Source organism: Podarcis liolepis (assembly GCF_965112155.1).
Source record: "Podarcis liolepis genome assembly, chromosome: 11".
Taxonomy (NCBI): Eukaryota; Metazoa; Chordata; class Lepidosauria; order Squamata; family Lacertidae; genus Podarcis; species Podarcis liolepis.
The window spans coordinates 35100729-35108791 of NC_139565.1; the positions used below are offsets into that span (position 1 = coordinate 35100729).

Below are 8063 nucleotides of genomic sequence, written 5' to 3' on the forward strand. Positions count from 1 at the left end.
TTTATTTTTATATGGAAGTTCTGCTGAGGAAAAATGTATTCTTTCTTGGAGGGTTTGTTTTGGCTGGACAAGTACAGAGAGAACACGCTTTATGCACTTATTTTAAACAATATTTTCTAAAAAAAAAATCTTGCAGGGAGGCACAAAATATATTGCAGGGAGGCTTAAAATATATGCTGGGAAGGCCCAATGACTTTATTGAAATGACAGTGAAGACAATTGACTTTACTGAAATAGAAATAGAGTAAAAGGAGGAGAGGAACCATTTTTTTTTTGTATTTTGCAAAAACAAAGTAAAAGGAATTATTATTTAAACATTTGTAGCATCCACATACCTAAGCCTGGCTCAACACTGGAGTTACCGGTACATTTCTTTAATCACAAACTTTGCACACTCAGCTGCTGAAACAATTCTTATTTCCTGCACTCTTATACCACATCTAAGCATGGGAAGATGAGGGAAGAACATCCAGCATCATCTCTTGGGTACCAACTTAAATATGATGTCCTCCACAGCAGCCAATGTCAATTTTGTAGTCTAGCAGTTGTCTAGAGAATGCAGCCCATGCACCAGCAGAAAAAGAGGTCTTCAAAAGCATGGAGAAGTCATGTGACTGTTGATTGTGACTGATCTCCAGTGATCCACATCTCAAATTAATCAGTTGGATCAGGAGCTTCTGAGCTACACACTGGAAGGTACTGAGCTGGACACCTTGTACTTTGCTGTCAGTTAAGAAAAATATAAAAATATTTTTAAAATGTGCTCTAATTCCTGGCCAAAGCATGCTGATCCCCATTGACTGTTTTATACATTGACCATGTTGTAGTCTTCAGAAAAATCTGTGTCAGGCTGACTCATTTGCAGATGGTGGAGGATCAATTGTCAACATTCAGTTCCCATCATGTCTCCATGTTCTGGCAAACAAGGATATTTGCCAATGTGAACTCACTAAACAAAGTAAAAATGCCTCTATTATTTGTTGCCCAGAGTCATTTGTCTGCCATCTCATCCTTGCTTCCAATATACAGACAATAATTAAACTGAAATGCAAAAAGTTTTGTCTGTGGGCCTAAAATGTGTGAAAAGGGTGATAATCTCTGCTATTTCCTGCTAGAATCCCACACATGTTGGACCAGCAAGCTCTCCTAACTCCATCTGCTAATGCTTGTTCACAGAACTGTAGGCAACAGGTTTTTGTGGAACATTTGTTAGCGTTTGTTAATGTTTGAAGGCTTAAGATAGTGATGTATACACATTTTTAAAGACTGGTGGTTTTTGTTTTTTGTTTTTTAAAAAACGATTATCAACTCTCTCCTGTAGTCAGGCTCCATCAGTCCCTTGTCCCACTGCCTCACCTTCCTCACCTACTGTTGCAAGAAGAACTCCAGGTATGCCCTTAGCAGCTGGGGAAGGGGTTTAGGAGCAGGAGCTAGGGGAGGGAGGTGATAGGAAGAGCCAGGACTACTATACTGTCACCTGCAGCTTCATTTAAAAGAAAAAGAAATGCAACCTCTCCACATTGTAATTTGGTGACCCTGGAGAACTCAGAAGTGGGGTTTTTTTTCATAAAATGGGAAACCTCAAGTTGATCCAATATGAAATGAAATATTAAATTCAGAAGTGGTACTGGGGGAAGGAGGACTGTACTGGAATGGTAGAAGATCAGAAGCTTCCTCTTCTGTTCCCTCTGCACTCTCATGATCGGAAGGTCAGTGGTTCGAATCTCCCGTTGCTTTCTCCCAGCTCCTGCCAACCTAGCAGTTCGAAAGCACACAGTGTAAGTAGATAAATAGGTACCGCTATGGTGGGAAGGTATACAATGTTTCTGTACACTCTGGGTTCTGTCATGGTATTCCGTTGTGCCACAAGAGGTTTAGGCATGCTGGCCACATGATCTGGAAAGCTGTCTGTGGACAAACACCAACTCCCTCAGCCTGAAAGCGAGATGAGCGCCACAACCCCATAGTCGCCTTTGACTAGACTTAACTGTCCAGGGGTCCTTTATCTTTACCTTTTACCATACATTAGCTTTCAACTCAGCTACTCTCTTCCTAGAGTGCTCCCAAACAAGATGAATCTAGTTGCTGGATCCTAGTAAACAGGCTTCATCACTTTCTCTTCTATATTAATTAGCCTTGACTACAACAGCAGACTCATTTTTCTGTCTGAGCATTCAGAGAGGGGGCTCACCTTATTTTGGGGACCCTGAGTGACCCTTCTAAGGCAAAGTTCTAGGCGTAGATGGAAATACGGTTGGCTCTATTCCAAGGATGTTCTTACATTTCTTTGTGTGTACTCAAAACATTCTTTTTACTGCAAAATGAAAAGGCATTTATATAGTAATACTAATGGTTTCTTTGTGCTAGCGGTAAAGTTGGATGTGTGACTTTGGCACATACCAGTAATTACTATGCAGCTAGTCTTTGCTATATGTCTGTTGTTTGTAAGCCCAGGAAGATACTATGGGAGGTCTGCAAAGTTCATGGTCATAGAAGCTTCCCTATTCGCCTTAGGATGGCATTGAATTAATATGAAAAGCACAGTGTCAGCTGAATCAGCCTGACTAACACAAAGTGATGAAAAGTCTAAATTTTCACAGCCAGGGGCTGATAACAAGATGTTTCACAACAGATCCTATATGTGTGCTTGGCAGTTTCCCCAATGCAAGAGGAACAGAACAAAATTTATGACTTTGGGCTTGTAGCTAGGCCTGCCTGAGCAATGAGAAGTGTATAGAATTGCTGAGATATTACTTTACCAAGAAAACGCCGGCAATCAATTCTACTCACAACAAGCAGCCATTGACCCCTTGATCGTGTTTTACATCAGTTTTCCAGTAGTAGTCAAACCAAACCTGCAGACTGTCTCTGGGAAGAGCCAACCCTTCAGCAGATCTCTTAATCGCTCTGCAACATCTCCTGTAAATAATTCACATAATGCCAAAGTGCCATCAGACTAATGAAACCTTTCCAGAACTACTAGACTGGGCCATATATAAGTGACGTCCTGAGTGCAATATGCTGACAGCACAAGGCTTCTGGGTTTTATGATCTGCTCAGTTGCAGGGGGAAAGCACTGGCTATAAGGAAAATATTGGATTTATTTCTTTTCTGCATGAGTTTAAATATGAGAGGCACATTCATGGTTAAATGAAAGCCACATGTCCATATTTGCAAAGAGACGCGGATTAGATGGAAGCTACAAGTCCTGCAGTAGTTACAAACTGGCACACATACACAAAACACCATCACCTAAAGAACCTGGTCTGGCTATGTGTCTGCAGTAAATGGGTGTGGTAAGCAGTTTGGTGTAAGGCAGGGCTGGAGAATTTGGAGGAGTTGGAGTCCAACCGCATCTGGGAGGCCAGGGATTCCCTACTCCTGGTGTAAAGGGAGGGTTATGCTAGATTTCCCTGAGAGATGCCTTGAGAAGGAGAAGTTAAGCCTGATAGTGGCAGGGAGCAACAATGGAACTATCGCTGATTGGCAGCTTCTGCCCAGCTCCTGTTTTGCACCTGGAGAATTGAACCTTGTGGAATCAGGTGTGTTTGTGATGGCAGTTGCATTTGTGGTGAGAGCACCAATGCAGCCCCTGAATGTATAAAGTGTGGTACATGGTGTTCTGGGTTTTTTGCTCTGTTTATTGATCTATTATTCTTTTACTGTAGCTTTATTGCATTTTCTTTTTTTGAACTGTTCCCATTTGTATTTGTCCTCTGTGGGACTGTGGGAAGAGGAAATGACTTGGCAGAATTTCTGTAGGTGGACAATGCTAAAACGAGAGGAAGGGAAGAGCAAAAGAGCAAATATTGGAATGCAGTGTGGGTGGAGTTTAGAAAGGTTTCGGCATTTACCAATCTGAATGCCACAGACGAGACAGGAACTTGTATATCGGATAAGAAAGGCTGCCTACTTGTCATTTAATATATTTTTGCTGGCTGCCTTGATACTTTGATAGTGTAGCATATTACTTATAGTTTAACTGGATAATGTGTGGGCGATTTCCTTTCCTTGAAGAAGAGCAAAGTGTTCTTCTAAGCCAGAAATACACCCACTTTCCTGGGCTCGATGCCTGATAAGTGAAGAGAGAATTGTTGACTCATTGCTGTTCTATAGTACTGAGAATTGAAACACAAAGCACTGGATTAACATGGGAAATGACCAATTTCATGAGCAACAGGGAAAGAACAGGAAATAATTGCACTGTGACATTCTGAAAATATTAGGATATTTACATCTACATCCACAGAGTATCCCTCAGCACTGAAATTATTAGAAGAGTTGATCCTTGAATGGAGCTCTCCATATAAATCACAGTTATTATGTGGGGACATACTGAGTGTGTGTACAGGCTCAAGATTCACTTTGGACGTGTATCTTCCCCTCCACCAACAGAATCAGTCTGTTTCTGTTTGCTTTAGTCTGTGACTTGGGTTCCAAGCAATCCTGTGTAAAATGAAGCTGCGTATTCCCCACTCATTCTTGTGAGAAATCTATAAATGGCAACAACATTTTTCCATTTGAACAGAAGTACATGAAATTTGTAGGTAGAGAAACCCCGCCCCCTCCAGTGTGAATTAAGCCTGCCAAATTGCAGACAGATAGGTCCAGGGTTTTGTTTTTTTTAATGGAGAAAGTAAAAGGGATTCACCTTCCTCCACAACCCTCATTGCGGCAATAATTCATTAGGCCAGCTAAAATTCCAAAATGCATATTAGTTTCATATTGTTAAGGCAGGGAAGTGAGGGTTTGTCTCTTGCTGTGAAGCCACAGAATAAATGAAATACAATAAGCAGAAGTTTATTGTTCTTCTGATTGGCCATCCTTTGTTTCAGTCACAAAGCCACATCTGCTCATCTATAGGGTAATTAGGGGTAATGTATATAAAACTAATTGGCTCATATGTCAGTCACGAAGATACCTATCCCCAGAGCTTTGTAGAGAGGGGACAGAGTTGGACCGAACAACGGGAGCTCAACCCATCACGGGGATTCAAACCGAAGACCTTTTGATCGGCAAGCCCAAGTGGCACAGTGGTTTAACCCACAGCGCCACCCACATCCCTACCATTGAAGTACCACATTTCTAATCAAAAGAACACTTTCAACCATTTGGAAAGAAGGAAAATAAATATTTGTAAATATATTCATCCACTGTGCTTAAACTGTGAATCTACAGGCACTGTAGTCATTGTTTAAAATGTTGTTTTATGGGCTTATCATCAGCGTGTGCACCAATTTTGGGTCTTAATGCCATTTTGCAACATGGACAAGTGAGTAATAATGAAAAAGGCTTTTAAGTAATGCAGAAAACTGTATTATGTGGTCCTGTCATATCTCCGTTAAAAAGACCCAAATGAAACAAGAGCCAATAATCAGTGCTTCTCTTCACAGAGTTTTTATTGTTCTCAAAATTGTCTGGAATGCATTCATTACAAGTCACCTCAACTGCATCCTTTGCCTTTGGACTGCCATCCACTCTTTTCACAAAAGCAAACTGAGTTCAATGTCTCCCTTGTGCTCAGCACCTGACGTTCCTGCTGAACATCTGACACAGCCTTCAGAGATGAGATGACAGCCTGTGCAAAGAACAGGCCACCAAGCAGAGGCATCAGAAGAAAATCAAAAGGCATTCAAAGGATGACATTTACTGATTCCTTGGCTGGTAGATTCAGATCCTGACATGTACCAGAAGATGGTCTGTTCTCTCTGCCCCCATGTTGCTGGGTCTCCCCACGCTTCCTTGTGTAGTTTTCATGATGGCAGATTTGGAACTAGTAGTTAATCCAAGATTCCTCCAGCCACATGTCATGGGGGAGTGCTCAATTTGGGCATATCTATAAGGAAGGGTTCAGACTCAAACTCAAAGAAAAATGCTTACTAGCTTTTATACAGCCTGCTTTATTTTATATTACATTTTTTTTTGTACACCACACTGATTTTCTAAATGATTAAAAAAAAAAAGAATAACAATGAATTTATACAGCGCTGATAAGGCAGGTGCAGATTTTTATATATGTAAACAAGAGACTATTAGCAATGAAGGAATGGGTACAAAGCGTGGCATATCAAGTTATAATTATATGAACATGCAAAAAATGAAATGGATTGTGTTTGCTGATTCCTTGACTGGCAGATAGTTGATTCTGACACACAACAGGATAAAAAAATGCAAATGTACTTGTTCTGTACGCACTCACTTTGCTCCCCCCATCCCCAAGTCAGTTCCATGATTTGGAACCTGTCAAGAGAAAGTGCATTTCAGTAATGCTCCCACTGTGTCATCTGTAGACATTCACAGAATTGACACTACTTGCCTTTAGTGGTGTCATCTATGAAAAACGAAGTATATTTATAGATACTGAATTTTACCCAAGAACAAAGGTCCTCTGGGAGGTTTTTCAAGTAAAAATTAAAACCACAAGATATACAAATTAAATGGAACAAATTACAAAACCAGCAACTGAACAGCATCAGAACAAAGGGATCTAAAAAGCATTTTTTAAAATTATGACTGAAAAGCCTGGGGAAATATAAAAAGTCTTCACTTGGCACAGAAATATCACAGTGTAAGGCCCAGTGTAAGGAATGTCAATGGGCAACTGGGATGCCACCTTCTGAAACTGACCGCTCAAGTAAGTGTGGAATCACTGTGGACCAGTGCTTTCAGCACCCTACCCAGTAAGCCTATCCAGAAAGATACCATGGTGGAGGATATCAGAAGAGGTCCAAAAGTATCAATAAGGTCACACTTTCCCTGCCCCTCTCATGGCAAAATTTGAAGTCAGTTTACCTTCCAAAACAGGCCTGAAGCCTGTTTGAACTGGATCTAGAACATGATTTTCATCCAAAACGGCATGGAGTTGGTCAGTAACCACTTGCATGAATCCCTTGCCCAGGAAGTGGATGTTAGCAATTGGTCTATAGTTGTTTACATCTTCTGGGTCTAAGTCAGTTTTTCTCAGGTTTGGTCTTGTCTCCTGGTACCACCCTATCTTTCAAGGAGGAATTTACAACCTCCTGGAGCTAGACCTACAGAGAGGAGATTAAAGCAGCTTTCAGGACAGAAACCAGTAGCTGGACAATATGACACAATGGTCAGTTGGGGCAGATTAACTGGAAGGAAGTTTTATTGAAATGAATGGAACATGTTCTTAGCTGAGTAATTAATAGCACAATCCTTTGCACATTAAATAAAAAATAAGTCACACAGTATACAATGGCACTTAGTCATAGGTAGGACTGCAGCCTAATTTGGCTTTTGACAGAACGTGATAGAAATTTATGTATCCTTTCACTCAGTGCCTTTTTCTGTCTCACTCTTTTGCTACTTAACTTCCATATCATCTTCTCCCCTTCATTAGGAACATGAAAGAAGATATCCCTAATGCTTCTGCAGAGTCATAGCTCTGCTGTTTTCTCTGGAGCCATTTCCAATGAGGGACGTTTATATTATGTATATTACTTCACCCTCTATATTAAATAAGTGATAATTTTTCACTTTTTGATCACATTTATAATTCAAATGACAATACATTTATGTCCCTTTGGAGCAGTAAAAAGAAGCACTTACTGTAAATTGCATCACTTGATTCTATTCCTGTGCCAGGTTTTATTCATTCGAACCTTTTAAGCTTAAAATGAACAAGTAGCAATGTGCAGGTCGCCTTTATTTCTCCCACCCCTTTGGGAATTGTTCCAATTTTCTGCAGGTAGGAAAAACTGAGAAAGGAGCAAAAGAGGAACTCTGGGAAGATTTTTTCTTACCATGATAACCTTTTCTTTTTGTACTAGAAAAATAAAGCAAGGGATACCAAGTAATAAGGAAGGGCTACAATAACTATTAATTAGAAGTTACTAAGATAATGACAATGGACTGCAAGAAGATCAAACCTCTCCATTCTTAAGGAAATCAGCCCTGAGTGCTCACTGGAAGGACAGATCGTGAAGCTGAGGCTCCAATACTTTGGCCACCTCATGAGAAGAGAAGACTCCCTGGCAAAGACCCTGATGTTGGGAAAGATGGAGGGCACAAGAAGAAGGGGACGACAGAGGACGAGATGG

At 40.6% G+C, this 8063-nt stretch overlaps 1 long non-coding RNA gene across 2 annotated transcripts; it reads right to left on the minus strand.

The window, feature by feature from the left end:
* Positions 1-273: 273 nt before the first annotated feature.
* On the minus strand, positions 274-7291 carry LOC310688824. 2 transcript variants are annotated; one of them, XR_014517208.1, is made up of 4 exons: positions 6793-7291; positions 6200-6240; positions 5651-5836; positions 274-949 (listed from the first exon to the last, which is right to left on the minus strand). It is a non-coding gene; the product is annotated as an uncharacterized lncRNA (long non-coding RNA). The 2 variants fall into 2 exon arrangements; XR_014517209.1 differs by lacking the exon at positions 274-949 and having other exon boundaries at positions 5422-5836.
* Between the last annotated feature and the right edge of the window lie 772 nt (positions 7292-8063).